At 46.3% G+C, this 20,618-nt stretch overlaps 1 protein-coding gene across 3 annotated transcripts in view; it reads right to left on the reverse strand.

Annotated features, from left to right (window-relative positions):
- LOC136747890 (D-glucuronyl C5-epimerase B) overlaps positions 1-20,618 on the reverse strand; it is a 45,428-nt gene that overhangs the window by 14,672 nt on the left and 10,138 nt on the right. Inside the window, exon 2 of one of the 3 annotated variants that reach the window (XM_066701201.1) lies at positions 7,655-7,777. The exons of 1 other annotated variant lie outside the window; for it this stretch is intronic. The gene's annotated coding sequence lies outside the window, so the exon portion shown is untranslated. Of the gene's footprint in view, positions 1-4,748; positions 4,913-7,654; positions 7,778-20,618 lie in introns of those variants that run through there. One more of the 3 variants, XM_066701203.1, reaches the window with a different exon arrangement.

Genomic DNA, 20,618 nt, shown 5'->3' on the forward strand with positions numbered 1-20,618 from the left:
TCTGAGGCTCACTGTGTGGGCAGACCACCACCACTGGGAATGGCTGTGAAAAACAGCTGAGCTACACTGTTATCCTGAACCTCTGGTCACACCAACAGATGGTTCTGGACAGTGGGTACCATGCCGGTGTCACGCAAACAGTTCCACTGCACTGCCGCTGTATATCAGCTGGACAGGAGTAGAGGAAGAAGTGCTTAAGACATGAAACAAATAAGTAAGTGAGAACGTAACTATGTAAGAAAAAAAGTGTTGAATGATACAAATTTACTGCCAGGGGGAGAAACAAATCCAGAAATAGCCTCTACACCGACCACTCCGCAGGGCCCCACCCAAAATCACTGAACCAGCAAAGCTTAAAACTAAACAAAAATGGCTTTCAATTAAATCGCTCCGGTCTGGAACAGGTTGCAGTCTAGTTGTTTGTATTAAAAATTCAAGACTTTTTCTCCTTGTATACATTACGTTCTGGACACGGAGACTCTGCGAATGCACATTCCCCGGACATTAGGGCTAATGCTTTGATCCCGCCATTATCTCATTACTGTGATTTAGTGTCTGCTAGAGTCTGTAATTTATTGCAGCAGGGGCCCAGCCCTTTCTGCGCCTCAGCCCCCAGGGTTAATCCCAGTCTCTCACAGGAGCGTGTGACTGTCTGCCAGGCCACAGCTCACACACACCTCGCTGGAAGGACGATTCTACCCGTTCTGTTAAGATTTTTTTTTTTTTTTTTAATGCTTCTGATGAAAAAGAAAATAAATGCAGGAATCGAGTGCTAGTTTCTGCTCCAACCGCTGCTCTCGATGAGGCTGGCGTGGGCGATCACAGCAGACTGGCAATAAGGCAATAACATCACTTGCAACCAGCCAAGCCCTGCTGGAGCTCGAGCTTCTCAGCAGTTTGTTTGCTTCAGCTTTCCCTCCCCAGAGGAGAAGCCCCAGGAACCCAGGGACATATGCATATAGGGACGCAGACCAACCCCGCGGTAACATCTCTTGCATGTCAGAAGTTGTGTCACAAATTCATTCCTTCAGCACAAAACCAGCAACACAACGCTACACTTGCCCAGCCCCACACACCACCGCACGGCCTCAGCCCTGGGGGGGTAAGGAGCAGGATGCAGGTGTGCACTACTTAACACGGCTCCAATTTACACAATGCGTTTAATAATACCGCTGAAGCACTGTGTGCAGCAGCTGTATCCCCACAGTGGCTGACACTAAAAGCGGGAGCGAGCCGATCTACACTCCGAAGCTCGTTCACAGAGCGTTGCAGTGCACCCAGATGGGTTGTGTTATTAAAAATCTTCGCTAATGGCACAAACAATAACTTCAAATGGTGGCAGCTGCTGACAAGGGCAAAATAACATCTCTGTGGTTATTGTGAGGCAGAGCGGGTGTTTTTGTGCACGCTCTGCAAAGCGGAACACAGCCGTGTGGAACGAGAGGCCAGCAGAACCCTGCGTGGCACACAATGGCACCTTGGGAAGCAGCAACACAACTGAGCATGTGCACTGGCATACTCCAGCAGGCTGGGAGCCAAGTAAAGCTCATTGGGACTAGGTTCAGGACCCTGCATCACAGCCTGAAGAACTGTGACTTGTGGGGAGGTCTTGGTTTGATCATGTTTTGGAGGGAAGCATGCATGACTGTCTGTGTGTCCAGTGACAAAGACAGGGAAACAGCCACGTGTTCGGCCAGGCCCCTCTGTACCTCACCCCCACCACAACCCAGAGGAACAACCCTGACGGTGTGGTGAACAAGAACGGGAGAGCAGCAGCAAACCCCCCTGTCAGACCACAACCAATCACAGTGTTCCTGAAAAGAAGAAGTCAGGCCAGCAACACACAGACACAGCCCAGTAAGCTGTACAACCTTAAATCAAACATACAGATGGGCTCCAAACAGCACAGAGGAATTTAACAAAGCAATAAGTTCTACAGAAATAACAGACATCAACACTTTCCTCAGCTCACAGTACCAGCCTGACGTGACAGGACTAAATCTGGCCATAAATGATATCAATCAAATATATCAAATTGCAGCCACAATGGCAAATCTTAAAAAGACAAAGAAAAAGACCAACCAGAATCACACACACAGACATGGTTTGATGATGAGTGTAAATCAATACGAACAAATTTAAGGCACCTATCCAATCAAAAACATCATCAACCACAAGACACAGAACTACGCCAGCAGTACTGTGAGACCCTAAAACACTACAAACACACCCTTAAAAATAAAAAAACAGAAACACACAAACAAAACACTCACAGACATAGAGAAATCTGTTGACCAAAACCAGTTCTGGGAAATGTGGAACAATTTAAATTCAACAAAACAACAAGAATTGGCAATACAAAACGGAACCATTTGGAAAAAATACTTTGAAAACCTTTATAAAAGATATCCAACAAAATGATCTGACACACAAACAAATTGAAACCAGGGAAAAACTGAAATTACTCGAACAATCAATTAAAAATAATCAAAACCCAATTGACGCTCCAATCACCCTACAGGAACTATCTAAAAAGCTCCAGGCACTTCCACCCAGAAAAGCCTGCGGCCCGGACAGCATCAGCACTGAGATGCTCAAACACAGCAGCGCACAACTGCAGGAGGCTGTGCTTAAATTGTTCAACATGGTCCTCAGTACTGGTTACTTCCTGGAACCAGGGGCTGATCACCCCAATCTATAAGAGTGGAGACAAATTCGACCCTAACAACTACCGGGGCATCTGTGTGAGCAGTAACCTGGGGAAGGTGTTCTGCAGTCATCAACGCCCGGATACTGGCCTTCCTTACCGAGCACAGTGTCCTGAGTAAGAGTCAGATTGGCTTCCTCCCAAATCACCGCACTACAGATCATATTTACACCCTGCACACCCTCATAGACAAACACGTCCACCAAAAAAGTAAAGGCAAAATCTTTGCCTGTTTCATTGATTTCAAAAAGGCATTCGACTCCATTTGGCACGAGGGACTTTATTACAGAATTCTTCAAAGCGGTGTAGGGGGTAAAGTCTATGATATTATAAAATCAATGTACACCGAAAACAAATGTGCAGTAACAATTGGCAACAAAAGAACAGAATTCTTCACTCAGGGGTGGGGAGTGAGGCAGGGCTGCAGTCTGAGCCCAACACTGTTCAACATCTACATCAATGAGTTGGCAACGGTGTTGGAGCAGTCTGATGCCCCTGGCCTCACCCTAAATGACACAGAAGTCAAATTCCTGCTCTATGCAGATGACCTAGTCTTGCTGTCGCCCACAGAGCAGGGGCTTCAAAACCTGGCACTGCTAGAGCAGTACGGTAGTGAAGTATGGGGTCCACTCAGTCAACAGGACTACACTAGGTGGGACAAACATCCAATAGAGACCCTGCATGCTGAACTCTATAAAAACATACTGCAGGTGCACAGGAACACACCAAACCACGCATGCAGGGCAGAATAAGGCCGTTTCCCAACTCTCATTAATATAAAGAAAAGAGCACTGAAATTCTGGATGCACCTGAAGAAAAGTGAGTCAGACTCACTCCAGTGCAAGGCCCTCCAAACCCAAGAGCTCAGCCCTGAAAAGAGTCCCCTGAGTCAGCTGGCCCTGAAGCTCACGGCACTGACCCCCGCTAATACTGCGAACAGAGACCAGCTTCAGGTCAGCACTGCTTACCTGCCCCCAATTAGAGTCAACCAAATCATAAAGATAACCAACACCTCCTATCTGGAACATTGGAACAATGAAACCAAATCCCAAAGTAAACTGGACTGCTATCGGGCCCTAAACAGAGAATACACCCTGGCAGAGTATCTCGTCACTGTCAGAGATACGAAGCAGAGACAGATCCTGACCAAGTACAGGCTCAGTGACCACAGCCTGGCCATAGAGACGGGCCAACACAGGCAGAGCTGGCTGCCCAGAGAGGAGCGGCGCTGTGGTCACTGCGAGACAGGAGAGGTCGAGACAGAGATGCACTTCCTCCTCCACTGCAATAAATATGCCAAATTAAGGGACACATTCTTTAATAAATTCATAAATATTACAAAATCATTCTCTGAATTGATAAATGAAAAAAAAATAGCTATCCTCCTGGGGGAGGGACATACAGCCCCCCTGGCCGCCCAATATGTAGCCGCCTGCCACAGCCTGAGGGGCTCACTGTGAAAACATACATGAGCACCAGCTGTAACCTGATAACTATAAATAAAGTAAATGTACATGTCTATTAAGATTTTAATTTATAAATTATAATGTTACCGTTTCATTTTTTTTCTTACCTTTTATTATTTTTCAATGTATGTATATAATATCAACTGCTTTGGCAACACTACGAAACTGTTTGTCATGCCAATAAAGCACCCTTGAATTGAATTGAATTGAATTGACAGAGAGACAGCTCTGCTGCAGTGCTCAGCTCTGAGTGGAAGTGGAGCAGAAAGTCCCCTCTGTACAGTGTTTTGAAGGTCACCCCCTGGGATGTCCCAGTTTGACAACCCCCCATGAGAATCTGCACCCACCTCCCTCTCTGATCTCCATCTGGGCAACTCCTCAGCCCAGCCGCCAATCAGACACGGCTACCGAGCTGAAACCTAAGCAGGTGTTGCCCAGTTTAGACAGATATAACATTACGGGCAAACCTATTTATTAATCTGAATGACAGATGGTAAAAGAGGTGAAAATACTTGAACAGGACAAAGCTCTTACAATGATCGAACAAGGAAGATTCTAGAAGGACGGGCACCTACCAGATGAGAGAGACAGAGACACAGGCAGCTCCCCTCGCAGCTTCCGAGAGGTTTACTGCTAGTGAAATATTTATCCCGGGGAAGAAATAAAACGCAGCACATGTGCACAGCAGAGCGTGTCGGGGACCGTACAGTTCCACAGAGGAGTACCTTCACTATTCTTTTTTTCTTTTTAGCCTTTTCTTCCTCTTCTGTGAATCTTGCTCATTCCTCCCATTCTCAGTCCACCCACCCCCTTCTCCCCACCGGGACAGCCAGGACTCATTTGCTCCACTTATAATGTCCTCTGGGCTCTCGCTGTAGTGGGGTCGGGATGGCGGGGGGTGAAGTACACCAGCACTCTCTCACAGGGCCCCCGAGCAGCAGCAGGCCCTAGTTAATCATTCATGTTTGTCTGTCTGAGTCACAGGAACAGCTCACACTGGACAAGACCTGTAGAGACGCTTGCAACTGTTGTGTGTGTGTGTGTGTGTGTGTGCGTATGTGCGCATGTGCGCGCGTGTGTGTGTGTGAGAGAGAGAGTGTCTCTCTGTAGATGTTTGCGTTCATGAGCATCTCTTAGAATGTGAGTATGTCAGCATATGCGTCTCTGTGTATGCATGTGTACGCATGTGTATGCATGTCCATGTGTGGCGAGCAGTTCGGGTTTCAAGTACGTGTGTGTGTGTGCTGTGATTAAGAACCCCGCACAGGAGCAATTTCCCACCATAGTGGAAAAACTGCACTTGGTGTCATTCCAGCCTCCTCCTCCTCCCAGGGGGCTGCAGGGAGGGCGACACAGACGAGCCCTTAACAGGGTACTGGAAAATAACACCAATGTTGCCTGAAGAGCCGAGGAGTCCTTTTTCACTGACATCTGACCGAGATTGCGAATCTCTCACTGTAGCGACTGACTGAAGCCCAGACTGCTGCTCCCAAAGGCAGGGGAACACGTTAGCACAGGGAAACAGAAGTACAGGAGCACTGGGTAAACTCTGTGCTCCACTACGCGTCTGTGCAGATTACCCCGGCTTTTAAAATCCACACTATCACTGTGCAAATCGACTTGTACATAAACAAAATAAATGAATAAAAAATGTAAAACAAAAAACAAAACAAATGAGGCTAATCTGTAATTAAATCGGGGGGGGGGGGGGGGGGTTTGCCACAACATCTGCAAATGCTTGAAGGTCTGTCAGAGTGACTAAGACATGAACATGTACAAGGCAGACGTCACCCTGTCACTACAATGTTGCTTCGGGCCGGGCTGCACAGAGCCAGTGTGTCCCACTCTAGGATTCCCACCAGCACAGCCCGATACAGACATGCTCTTGTCAGGTGGCCGCACTGTTGCCCGCTAGTACAGGAGAGCAGCCCTGTGTGCGCCAAGGCGAGCCCCACCCAGCTGGGTGGCAGTGCCCCTCCACCTGCGTCCCTTCTCACAGTGCCTTGCATGCTCCAAGCAAGCCATCACCCGGGAGGGCCTGACTCATGACAAAGTGCTATTTTTGGCACAGTCTGCCCACACGCATCTCCTGGCTAATCTTCCCAAGGGGCTCCCAGGCTACGTGAGGATACAGTCACCCCCCCTCCTGCTACCATGTCCATTGCAGGCTAACTCAGCTGTTACACAAAACAACAGCAGGAGCTAGAGCTGGGCAGCTCACTTGTTGTGTCTGCAGATGACAACGCCAGCACCGCCACAACTCAAGCAACAGGAAGACTCCTCTCCCACAACACAAATCACAAAATAAATAAAACCGCATACATGCATTATACCCCAAGTTTTCCAACTAGCTTTTTAAGGATGGAGAGAATTAAGTCCCATTCTGATGCACCCCTCCCACACCACAAACATAATACTCAAATTCCTGTCAAACCTGCACCAAGAAGTTGCTTTTATTTTTAGTTTTTTTAATAGCAAGAGACAATTGCTCTGGAGTTAATGCCCTCATGCAATTCAGCACCAGTCCAGGGGGATTAGGTGCAGGTTATTATGAAAGAGACCTTTAGCACACATGCAATATTAAAAGCCTAGTGGGGGATTAAATGCCTTAAAAATCAACCAAAGAAGAGGGGGGTGGAACAAACTTTTCATTGGTATGATGACCTCTACAAATCAATTAGAAACACTGCAGGTGACATAGTAATATGTGCAGCCATGAACAATGTGATTAGACTTTGGTGAAAAAGCGGAGGTGGGGTAAGACTGTAAAACTACCGTTATCTCAGGACCCCTGTGTGCCCACTCTCTCTGAGCAGATTACAGACGGGTCTTGAGGACGGTGTTTGGAAGGACAGATGTCTCTTTACCTCAGAGGGGGCTGAGGTTTGTAGACCATTGTTGCGGTCGGCACTCGCAATGCTAGCAAAGACCGATTCACCCGTTTTGCAAACAAGCTTTTATTTCCGTTCCTATTCTCCACACTCCTATTGTTTGTTGGTTTATTGTTTTTTCATCCCTGGATATAATCTGGTGAAGCTCCACAAGAATAACAGAAGAAGAATAATCCACTTCAGTTTTGAATGAAATTACATTAAGGCTGAGGGGAATTAGATGCCGTTTGCTTCCGCTCTGGGAACCCTGATGTCACAGCGGTGTTCACAATGTGAACAGAACATTATAGAAGAATGTAAAGTTTGCCATGCATCCAACAAGACCTGTTGCATACGATCTTTGATCCGGGAAGTAAATATGTAGTGATGTCCGTTCTGTAGAGCAGTAGATGGACACCCTGCTAGGCAAAATCAGTCCTGGAGAATCAGGAACTTAATTTCACACGCACGCGCAGAACGAGTCTTCGAGCGCTAAGGAAGCTGCATCCTCATGTATCAGGTTTGACTCTGCTTGCGTGTCGAGCCCTCATTACAAGAGGAAAACAACATTAAAAAAACAACTAAAAACATTTAACAGCAGCAGCACTCACCCTGCTCCTCTCAGCAGAAGGCGCCTGACAGAACACACATGCCGTCTGCTGTGCCGAACGAGGCTGACAGGGTCTCCGCGCTACTCCATCCTGAGGGCTGCTTCTCGGCTGCTCACTGGAGACCTGCCACAGAGGGAACGAGGAGCACATAAACATCCAGCACAGAGAGCGGGTGGCACACACAGCCAACCCCGCCCCCATCAGGGCCTGCTGAGATGCACTGCTGTCTGTCCACAAACTCTGAAATGTCTCCAGAAAGAGAAAACAAGACAAACACCACAAGAGCTTACAGCGGACAGGAAGTCATCTGTGCTATGCTATGGCAACAGCTCACGTTGTTACAGAGAAATGACTGTGGCAGCAAAACAATGCGGGTGGTATGGGCAGAGTCCCAGTTCCCCGCACTGCAATGGCATGGCCATTCCCCCCACAGACACAGATGCCACCATTATACCACCTCAGCTGGTTCCTTCCTGCTTTGGCATACTTCTGTGCCACATGGGTGCCTGATACCCCCCATTCACAACACACATTGAACACAAAGCAGTTTGCTGGATACTGTGGGTGGCTGGTCAGGATGTGCCAACAATCCCCATAGCACCCAAGGGGTGGGCAGACAATATGCCACCTGTTCAAGGCCATGATGCCCATTGAGACACTGCCTAACATATGCACACAGTCACAGTTCTGAAAAGGGACAGGTTGCAACGCAAAGGGGCCCAAGCTTGAAAGGTCAGAACCACAGCATGAACCGTGCAGCGTGCATGGGGGTGAGGAGGACGCTAGGACAAGGGTCCATTCATGTGAACAGAGAGGGGAGCCGATCTCAGTGCCTAGGTGTGAGCCTGGGGCCAAGGCAGCACACAGAGGAGGGAAGGGGGTGGGGCACAGAGGGGCAGGAACCCCCTTCATTGCTAGATAACACAGAGCATCCTGTTCAGGGTTTTGTCGGCCTCTGCCATTATTCCTGCAGGAAACTACTCATATTCCAGGGAAAACGGGACCAGAAAGAGAAGCTGCAGTTTGAGCAAGCAGCCCAGACCAGCAGGCTGTGGGCCTCAGATTGGCCCAGCACCTGGGTCCCGACACAGGCATGAATTTCTGATGGAGCTCTGGAAACAGCCTTTTGGTTTTGCCATGTATGAGATTTACCAATTAACTCAGATGGCAGACTCATGAAGCCGTGCTCTTACACCGTGGGGAGATGGTGAGGGAAAAACAAAACCACAGCAGACAAACACACACAAACAAACTAACAATCAAACACACACACACACACACACACACACACACCTCTAAGTGCAATGAGGAGGCAGACAGGTTGTACTAGACGTGGCCAGGCCATGAATGTGGCCAGTACAGAAAACCTAATGGAAGAGATGTAGAGACAGTCTCTGTTAATTATTCAGTCAGGTAGGAGTGCTGGGCCCATCAGTCAGTGGGGGGAGCGAATCCTGGTCAGCTGTGTCCAACAAGCCCCCGTTCCCCCGATCCCAAGAAGCATCAGCAGCCCAGCGACAGGAGGTCCCACAGCCCTCTGTCAGAGGTGCTCAGTTGGAGACCCACTACAGCGCATGATATTGTGAGAGGTCTTTAAGATCCAAGTCCCCTTATAAAGCCAGATTTTTTTATTAAGCAAATTATGATCAATGACAGTCCCTGACAAACAGAGTAGCTTTTCATTATGAAACTTTCCAAGGGGAATAAAAATGATTGCTTGAACGTTTTTGGACCAGCAGTAAATTATATTTTTACGTCAATACCCATTGATTTGCAGGCTTTAAATAGACCATAAATGATGGCAAGGAAACAAATACATATTTGTAATTGCAACACAGATGAATTTACATTCGTTCAACAACAAAGTCATTAATATAATGACAATCCATCAGGAGAAATGTGTGGAAACTGACAAGGATACTTCACCCTGTCATTAATCCAGCCCATATAACATTACTGCCGGCGAGAGAGGAGAGGGCTGTTAAGATAAAGACCGTGTTAAATCACACTCCAAACGAGAGCCTATTGATCTTTTATAAAATGGGCTTATCGACAAAGCACTTAAAAGAGGTATTTGAAACTTTATAACATTTCATCTAACACAGACTGCATTTGTTATGCCATTTTTACGACTTTCATTAACATAACAGTCGTAAAAAGCCAAGACTGAGGCTCGTCTGGGGCTGGCCAGCCAAGAGGTGGGGGGAATAGCACTGTGTCTGTGTATGTGTGTTGGGTGGGCATTGGCAGCAGGCTGAGAGGGCTCTCCGAGTCTGCACCTGGCAGGACCAGCCTGTCTCTCCAGTCTTGTGTTATTCAACCTCCAGTCTTCTCCATTGATTCTTACTCAGCCCTGTGTTTGGTTCAGTTTCCTGTCATGCCAACCACAGACCTCACTGATCTATCCAATCACCAGGCTGCAGCCTTCGGGAGACTAGGGTCATAGTGAGCGACCAAGGGAACGCGTGGGGGTGTGTGTGGGTTCTCGAGACCAGGCCATGCGAGATATGGCACAGGCACTGGATGAGACTGCAAGACAAAACACTGTCTTTCATCCATTAGACACGTCTGTTCAGAGTGTTTTACACATCATTTCCTCTTCAGAGCTGCAGGGACTCGCGACTCGGCAGTCTTACACCGAAACAGCTTTTAATTTACATGACTGCTTTATTACATCACATCGTACGCACTTGGCAATAAGGCCCTTCTACTTAGCAATCCCAGCCGCTTAGACGCGATGAATCGTTTCACTTGAAGCAAAATATATATATATATATATATATATATATATATATATATATATATATATATATATATATATATATATATATATATATATATTTTTTTTAAGTATAACGGGCATGTTTAGCAATATAAATATACAGGGTTTTCAATCTCCCCAGCTGCCGTTTAATTGCTCTCCCAGGGCTTCATCTAAACCGCTTCCTGAATTTCTGCGTTTCTTAACCTGGGGCATTATTCTTCGTGCCTGAAGCAGCACCATATGGAGATTGGGCGGGGCGCGTAATGGCCACACAGTCAGGAGGCTGGGCTGGAGCTGAGCACGATGGACAATTCACAACCCACCACATTTCAGAAAAGCAGCTCAACGGACACTGCACACTGCAATTCAGCTTCATATTTCATCACAAATCCCTAAAACATTGTAAACAAATAACATACAGGAGCTTTATTATGGTAATAGAACAATAAGCAGGTGGTGGAGGGTTTAGATTTCATTTCAAATCCCCCAGCTGAGCCACACAAGTTTCCGGAGGAACGGAGAGCGGTCTACAGCTGTAGGAGCTCTCTCTGCACTCAGTGCTGATGTGGCTCTGGGAACATGGATCCCACAGGAATGTGCGCCTGGACGGGCTCCCAGGGACGCTGCCAGCAGAAACAAGTCAAACTGCTCGGCTGGCTGAGATTTGAACCTCAAGGTCAGACTTCAGCTAAGGGCCAGAGAAATGTATGCAGCCAAACTTCATGTCAAGCTGAGGAAAACTCTATTCCTTTCAAAACATCAGCAGCTCTACAACAGCACCCAGAAACACCCTCCCGCCTGCTCAGCCCAGGAGGGATGGCAAACGACCACTCAAGTTAAGGGGATTCCACCTCATACCTTGACAGATGGAAAACAATAATAAAAAAAAACAACTCCCGTTTACATTTATGCACACTCACACACACCTCCCCTTGTGCCAAATCCACCACCAGTTGCTCAGGTGTGTGCTCAGGAAGCGGCTGCTGAGAGCAGTTCCCCGATAGGTTAGACCATGGCTCCAGCCACCAGATAGTGGGCAACGAAACCCAGGACACCTAAACGGAAGCTCAGGGGCAAAGAGGTTCCGTCTGAAGCTACTAATGCAATTCTCCACTAGTGTGATCTAGGGCTGTACGATTTGGACAAAAAAAAAAAAAAAACATATCCCGATTATTTTGATGGATATTGATTGAGACTTCGATTTCAATCACTAAATGATAATCATTTAGATCAATACTTCACATTTCACAATAGTGCTACCGCAGCAGCAACCTTAACTTGTTATAAAGGTGCTCACCTGCGTATACACAGATTTTATGCAGATCGCCCTCATTGCACCATCTATGAACAATTTCAGCTTTGTATTATCGGTTTTATTTGACAGATTGAATAACTAGCAGCATGTACAAAAGGCAAAATAAATCAATCAATAAATATCTGGAACTTCTGGTTCTCAGATATCTGTGTTGTAGTGAATTCAGAAGACGCTGTTGGTGTTCATGAGGAGCAAGGGGGACGTGCAGTTCGTCTGCTGACAAAGTGCGTACACGGAGAAATATCTCGGGAAATAAAACCGACCTGTTGGATTCATGATCATTTCCTATCTATATTGTTATTATTCAAAGATAAATAACTAGCGCACGCAGACCGCTACAATATCCGTAAACTACGTTATTCCATTCAAAAATATATACCATGTTGTAGCAAAGTAAATTACTTTGTAGCAACTTTGTAGAGCGTTGTGGAGACGTTGTGTGTTAGCTGGGGTATACATCCTGTATTGTTTTGCGCTACAAATTACATACATTAATTTATTTCCTGCGCTGCCAAGAAACGGCAATCAACTAAACCTCTCCATTAGCAGAATGGGCTGAATTGGTTTCATTCCCATTATTTAAGTCCTGGTTAAACGTGTGCTGAACATTTGTGGGAACTCCAGTGTAAGTATACACCATTTCCGGAAAGATCCTATAAATAAGGTGACTTATTAATGTTCAATTTGTGCAAAGGAAAAAAAAAAATTTTCTCCGGTCAACAGATCATTCATTGATTTGTGTGGCTCATTTCAACCCGACTGCTTTTCAAATGCCTAAGAAATAGTGATTGAATTAACGCAGATTAAAAACTAACTACACAGCCTGTACAAAACTGAACGGATAAAATCCAACAAAAAGCCTGGAAAGGGTGCGCCGCTGCGCTCCTCACCACTGGATAATCTGGATATCAAGCCTGAAGTATTTTTTGACAGTTTGTATTCCTAACTTAATATTAATTTTGCATAATTAATTTTGTACGTCACCGTGGATACAAAAGTAGTAGGCTAGCTGTGATAATAATAATAAGCCTAATAATAATAATAATACATACCAATCGTTTTCCTGGGTCAACACAACAATCTTTCAACAAGACTGTGATGGCAACAAATTCAACATGGGAGACTCATGTTTTGCTTTTCAAATGTATATACTAATATAATGTTGAAGTATTAGGTTATTTGGGCTATAAGCCATTCGGCTAAATGCTGATATGCTGTATGTACTTTCTTTGCTTGATACACAACGTACATTGCATGACTGTGGAGTATGAACATGTTTATTCTTATCCTTCCGAGACCACTCTTATTCAGATATTGGTTGTGGTTTTCACTCGAGCGACAGCGGAACTGCAGTAGTGAGAGTGATTCTGCGATTTCGATATGAATTCGATGAAACGGTGCAGCCCTGTGATCTACAGCCAAAGCATACAGAGCCGCTACTGCACCATGTGGTCCCAGGGCTAGCAGAGACGGGGGAGAGCCTACCCCTTCCACCGCCAGCACCCACAGGCCCAGCAGTTCAGAGACCAACTGGAAAAAACGACCAGCAGAGCCGCTCCAGGCGCTGCGGCCTCCCATGGGGCCTCTGCCGGGCGTGTTTACTACACGTTACATCAAGCTGGTAATGGTTTAAACATGGTCTCGGGTTTCTCCTGGCAGAGCAATGCTATTGCTTACTGAGATCTATCATATTACATGATGTCTATGATTTAATAATATATTTATTATTTTAAGTCAAATCAATTAACAATTATGCCCAATCCATTTTTTTCAGGGGCTAATGCACCCACAACAAGCAGGTGCAAGAGGAGGGGAGGCCCTGGACAGACATGCTGTGCGTGTCATGCATCCCAACCTCCGGCCATCGTGACACAGCTACAGCACATCGCCAAGAACACCTACAGCAAGACTCAATCCTGTTCCCCAGGAGAGGGGGAGGGGGGAGAAAGAAATAGAAGAAAGAGACAGAGGAAGAGAAATAGGAAGAGGGGGAGGGAGGGAGAGAAGGAAAAACTACCACTACTATCGTCTTTTCATGTTTAGCATCAAAGCACTTGGTGCCAGGGATTAAATGTCATAATTCTCTTCTTTCACAAAGTTTTAAGAACACAGAGTGAAGCCACAGATCAAACCCCACCGTGCGAATGCATCTAACAGCTGGGGGTGACTCTGGAAGAGAGAGAAGTGGCAGAGATCAGAGAACATCGTTAGAGAACAGGGTCACATTACCACAGCACCAGGAGAGCTGCTACAGCTGACTGGAAAGCCAGTGAGTGTGAGCACCCTTACTCTCAGGCAGCCTGGGCTCAAGCCCGTTCAAAGCTCAAGCTTGGTGCTGTACTCAGGGACACGGCAGCAGCACACAGCTCAGCTGCACGGGAATGGCTACAGCGTCCTGTAGAGAGAGGCCTGCCAGTCAGCCAGGATCTTCTGCTTGGAGACTCTGCAGCCTGCCCACACAACCCATCCCATAACCTACGCTGCCCTCCATGCCAGACTTCCAGTCCACAAGCGTTTTGCACATTTCTGCAGTTTTAAAAACAAGACAAGATCTCAGATTGAACGTTTTTGACCACCATCTAGGAGTAAGAATTTTAAATAAAAAAAACAGAATCCCAGTTAACTATCTACACAGCCACAGATTCTCAAAATAAGTCGACTTCCTCACTGACAGCGCCGCCCTCACTGGAGCAGCGCTGGGAGAAATCACAGTACAGTACTCCTTTCAGTCTGCTGTAGACTGCTGTGTGGCAAGCAAATGCTAAACACATTTTGGTAGGATTTGTTTTGCTTCCTGTGTAACGGAGGGAAATTCTGAGCTGTGCAGTGCCAAAGCCCCTTGCAATACAGTATTGCAACACAAACACACAGGAAATTCTCCCAGCCTCACATTTGATGTGAAACCAGAACAGTTCCACACCAGCACAGCAAATCAGCACTGTTCTGCTCCTGGGAGCCCTGGCAACAGCCCAGCGTCGGCTTAACCAGCGATGAACAAGCAAGGTTTTAATTGCTATTCCCCCCACTTTGTTAGTCATTTTGTAGGACAGTCAAAGTCCACAGTGAACTAATCACACGAGAGCTTTTGAAAACAGGGGGCCATTGCTGATGCTCAGGCAGGCACAGAGAACAATAAAACCAAAACATGCTCCGGTCAGCGCACAGCTGACAGGCGGCTGGCGGGGACGCTATTTATTTCAATAACTTTGCATTCTGCAGCTCACTCGGAGTGCACGGAGGCTCAGCGCCACTCAGCGCCAGACAGGTGTGACGGATTGTTACCTGTCGGGTAATAAAATGCACCCCGCAGCAAACCCACAGAGGTGAAAAATGACAGAAACAATGTGTAATATGGGTTTGCAGGAGACGGCGCTTTAGATTTCAATATTGAGACTCCGGAGAATCGTCGAGACGCCCTGAATAATGATCTACAAGCACGCTGGCTCTCCTAAACACTGAGCTGGGCATCCATAAACACAGCCTGTTAGCAGAAACCTTAACTGCTTTCACCAGCCTGCAGTCGTTTTGATTTTGTTCCGAGGCAAAAACCGTAGCTCGTTAAGTGGAGCTCGAGAACACAGATGCTCACCAGCACGTCAGACACACCGAAGAGCCACAGCTGCCCGGCACCCCGCAAAAACACACGCCGTTAATGTCTTTACACAGATACAGTGCATTTTATCACAGCCATTTTTTAGCATTAAAGATTATGCAGCAGTTAAATAATGAATACCTATTTGAAAGGGAGAATAAAACTAATTCCCTGCTCATTCCCAATTTTATATTAATCTGTCAGAAAATGTCATTCATATCTGGGAGCAGTCTTGACTTAAATCAAGCTGAAGACGGGCAAACACACACTATACACAGACACACTCGCACAACTAATACATAAATACATAATGCATAGAGAGAAAAAACAAGAAAGCAACCAGAAAATAACTTTACATTTTTCTCAACCTGCTGCTGCAGCTTCATTCACACTTCTTTGACAATTACCATTTTAAAAATCAAGGCAGGCAGCCCACTCAACACACACTGAATTTACATTACAAAGAATATGCAATTGTTCTGTAATATATATATATATATATATTACACACGCACACTTAAATATCCCCCAAAAAATCTAACATTTCAGAGGGAGCAACAGCAGCCACTACCATACCATGGCCGCACCCTGCCCCTACCCCTCCAAGAGCAGCCATGTCAGCGATAGCATACCTGGGCCGGCACGCCACTCTCCGGGGAGGTCAGACAGATGGGAGGCCAAGTGTCACCAAGGCCCGCAAGTTACCACTGCACGTCTCTTCCACTGCTCTCTCCCTCTCTCTATAATCTTCTCACCGGAGGCTCAATTTAATGAACAAAGAAGCTTTTAATAATTCAGATCGTACTTTCAAGGGATGCGTCGCGGCTGTCAGAAGCTTTCAGCAATATAGTCAGTAAATTCCTGCCAGTTTCTCCCAGGGCTTTGCATATATTTACCGGCTGGCCTTGCTCTGTGCATGCAGATTGCACAGCCAGGGCGTTGCACTGTGGCCACTAGGATGGGCCGCTAACATGCACTAGTCACACGTTCCCAGGGTTATGGGTTGTGTTGGTTGATTTGCTTGTTTTTAAATGTCCTCATCGAGTATCCCAGCAGCCTTGGGCATGTTAGGGAATGTCCCACTGACAGAGGGAAGAGGACAGATGAGAGAGATACACTATTATTTATTCTATTCTATGTACTGTGTCTGTAAATACTTTGGCAACACTTGTGTAAACTTGTCATGACAAAGCTCATTTTTAATTTCACTTTGAGAGAGTGAGAGATTGAGAGAAAGAGAACTCAATAAGAAAAAGACAAGGAAAGAGAGAGGGAAAAGGAATGTAGAACAGCTTGACTATCAGCCCTGTCCCTCTGATCAGTTTACACAACCAAAATACTGCTCGGTGTTCGACCCAGGTTAGGGAAGAACAAGAAGAGAAACTCACATTTACACACACATGCTCGCACACACTCTAGACGTGAATGTCAGGAGATTAGTATAACCAGCCATGAGCTCAGGATGACAACTGCAGCTTCGTCTGTGTATTTCATTGTATACAGTTCAAATACAGAAGTGTCAGGCAAGGCTGTCATTCCATGTCCAAGGCCCCCAGGGGAGCGAGAGAGAGAGAGAGAGAGAAAGACTAAGCAAGGAAACAAAAAAGAAGAAGTCTATCCTATGACCCAACTTTCTCCCAGCTCTGAAGCTTGATGCACTGACCCCACACACTCACACACAGCACTCTCAAACACACAGCGCAGACATACACACTGCAGTTGGCATATTAAACAGATATGCAGGTCTGTGAAAATAATAAATAAAAAGGATTGTGAAAAAATAAAATGCAAAAGTGCTTCCAAGCAGGCAATCTCCCCGAGGCAGCCGAAATGACAGAGTGAAAGGGAGAGAAAAGAAGAAGAAAAAAAAAAAAAATGAAAGCTCTCTGGGGGAAAGAAAAAAAATACATATGTGAACCGTGGATATGAATAAGATATTATACACTAATCAGAGCCTTTGCTTTCATGTCAAGAGCCATGACACATCAGACTGCAGAGCGCTGGGAAGAGCACTGTCAGATACGTCTCAGAGAGAGCGAGAGAAATTAGGACATTCAGAGGAGGTTATTACTTTATTTATTCATTTATTTGGGGTGGAGGAGGTGGTATTGTACTTTAAATCGGAGAGGACAGAACTGCTTGTGTTGCAGTGCCCACAGCGCATTCCCAGCAGGCCCGGGAGAAATGCCACAAGTAAAGATCTCGACACTGATCTTCAGGGCTTTAGCACGGGGCAGAGAAAATAAACGCACACACAAACGAACAATAAGAAGTGCAAAGGAAAAGGGTGTTCCAGAAACTGTAACCAGAGTCATTGCCGTTTGCCAGTGCTATAGATTTGACACATTGCTGAGAGTTTGGAGAGGTATCAGTGTTACATCAGTCCAGCAGTACACAACACTTCTCACAGTTCTACTGCTCGCATACACTTGCACGAAGATACGCACACACACACAGCAAACACAATCTAGCCGTTAATCTCCAAACGGTTTGTCTGGGAGCTGGATGGAAAGAGCCAGTATCACATTGCTGCTGCTTGCACAACCTGTCAGTTGTCAGATTATTTAAGTCTTTAAATCAGTTACATAACGAAATGAACAGGAGAAGATTATGGCGGGGGGGCGGGGTATTAAAAATCTTTTATAATGACATAAACTGGGTTTTCTGCACTCCCCGTGATAGGGGACTCGGATAATCCAGAGGTTTCTGCAACAGAAAACATACAGGAGAGAAAACAAGTCTGTCCGAGTCCGGGAGGGCAGTGTGCATACGTTCTCACAGACACACTCAGCACCGATTCCCCATTGAGCTCCCTTCACACACACCAGGTATGACACAAAAACACACCCTGTGTGTCTCCCCCCAGAGCAGGACGGCAGGGAGCTGTCTGGACCACTCCAATTCCAAGTATCCACAGTGAGATATGCAACGTAGACAGATGGCATTCCTCTGTTTACCAGTTTAAACCCCTTTTTTTATTGCTGTGGTTTTGTTTGTTGAAGTCCAGACATAATATTTCCCAACCCGCTCCATTCCTCTCCCACTGAAATACCCAGAACACAAAATAAATAAATAAATAAAAATCCATTAACAATGCATAACTTATTCAAATCAGCCTGTGTACGCCTGTTTTCCGCATTTATGTATTTTTTTTGCCTAATGCAAAGCCAGGGCGGCAGGTAATGATGTGAATCTTACAAATGATCCTGCCGTCCTTAATGGCTTAAAAAAAAATCTATAGATTGAAAAATGAGCAAAAGCAGCACGATTTCAGCATTAACCTCTAAAGAAGTAACACCCACAGATAGAGCACAGACACACAGAGCATAGATCAGATGCACAGAGTGAAAACCTGGGGCTCAGACAATGCACCGCCTGCTCTCCTGGGCAGAAGGGAAGGCTGCATTCTAGAACTCTGTGGCATCAGACATTCCACATCAGGGCATGGCTTAGAGTCCACTCACAGCACAGGAGAGGTGGGGGGAAATACTGTTAATTAATCAACTAATTGATTATTTATCCAGCCACACTAAAAACTCTAACTGTAGAATCCACCAAGGAAGCACACAAATCAGCGCAAAAGTTGCACAGCCTAGAGTGGTTCAATACAAATAAAGCGGCACACTATGCAAGGACAATACTGACATCAAACTGCACCAAAATACCCAACACTGACACCTGACAAAGCAGCCGACTCCTGCAGCTCAGAGCCCTGTGCCATCTCTACGGGTGCAGGGCAGGACTCTCGCAGTGAACTTGGCACACAAACGCAACCAGCACAGAGATCGTTCAGACCAAGAGACCCCACACCAAGGTGCATTTCAGAACTTCTTGACTTTGAAAGGCACAAGATAGCAGGGGAAATGCAACCTTTAGAACTGCCCGTCACCTTATTTATATTTCACCCATTTTGTTCGACAATCCCACTTCCTACTGAGCCTCCAAACAGTCAGGTTATAGTGTGGTTTGGAGTCCAGAGCAACACTGTGCTTGCAAAGGGAATGTTTTCATGCAGTTTGTTTTATTAAAAGGGAGTGAAAACACAATAATCATCATAATCTGAACACACAGTTCAGAACTGCAAGCATCTGGATTTTCTTGCTTATCGCTGCTAAAGCCTGATCAACTCCAGCAGAACGCTTTTAGGGGCTGAGAATTACACCTAATTAATGGCTGGATGTGCTGTTCACATGCCCCTTTATAAATATGCATGAGTAGATCAAAAAGAGAAAAAGTCGATAATCACCCGAAAGCCTTTCCACCCAAGCGGCTGCGCTGCTGTCCCTCCAGGAGCGCACAAAGGCCCTGCGGTCCACACGCCCTCAGTTTACCTCAATCAGCACTAATATCCCTACCTGTCAGTGCACTAATTAATCAATTAAAAATACATACAAATATAAATAAAAAATAAAACAAAGATCCCCTTGCTACTGAGCAGAGCGCTGTGTCCGAGTTCCGAGCCTGGTCACACCCCCCGCCCGCCACCCCCCACCTCTCAGCAGACAGTGGAGTATTCCATTCCAGGAGCTCTGCACACAGAACTGCCCCCGGGGTGAAAGGAAAGGCCACAGGAGTTTACACAGAGGCAGTCCAATGGTAGGCTGTGACAGCTCTAATGTCAACACACTCGGCTGCCTGGCTGGCAAACCTCACTGAAGCACAGCACAGCAGACGCTGCTCACAGAAGCAACACACAGCATTACTCACACTGGCAGCACAGGCTACTCACGGCACTGTGGACATTCCTGTGTGGAAGCCCGGAAATGTTCATCTGCACAGCACTATGAGCGCGGTAGCTGTCGCACCGCCAGCTTCTCAGATACTGTCCTCCATAGCAATGCATCCAAACAATAATAATGCCTTAAATCGGAATAATTTTACTTAATCTTCAAAATCGATTAATTTAAATGTTCTTTGCTGCGATACAAACCGAGGACAGGACGGCAGTCGCCGGAACACAGCTGCCCCGACTCCAGGACTTGGGGGGCTGCAGCCACAGGGCCATGTGTGACTGTGCCAGCTCTTGTCATCCTCTCAAACAAGTAAAGAGGTGCTGCAGTCACCAGGAGCCACAGTGGCCTCCAATCTTCAAAGGAAAAATAAAAACAAAAATGGCTGTGTGCATCCAGCCACTCTCGTCGAAGTAATTCGAGTAGAAGTGCACTTAGCAACTGGGGCAACAAGCTAGCCGTCTCAGTCTCGTAATGACTGTTTTCAGACACAGCTCTCCTACCTCTTAACAAGGTAGTGACAGGCCGCATCGTGAAGCAAACATCTTTTTTTTTCTTGTTTT

Source organism: Amia ocellicauda, chromosome 4, assembly GCF_036373705.1.
Source record: "Amia ocellicauda isolate fAmiCal2 chromosome 4, fAmiCal2.hap1, whole genome shotgun sequence".
Classification (NCBI taxonomy): Eukaryota; Metazoa; Chordata; class Actinopteri; order Amiiformes; family Amiidae; genus Amia; species Amia ocellicauda.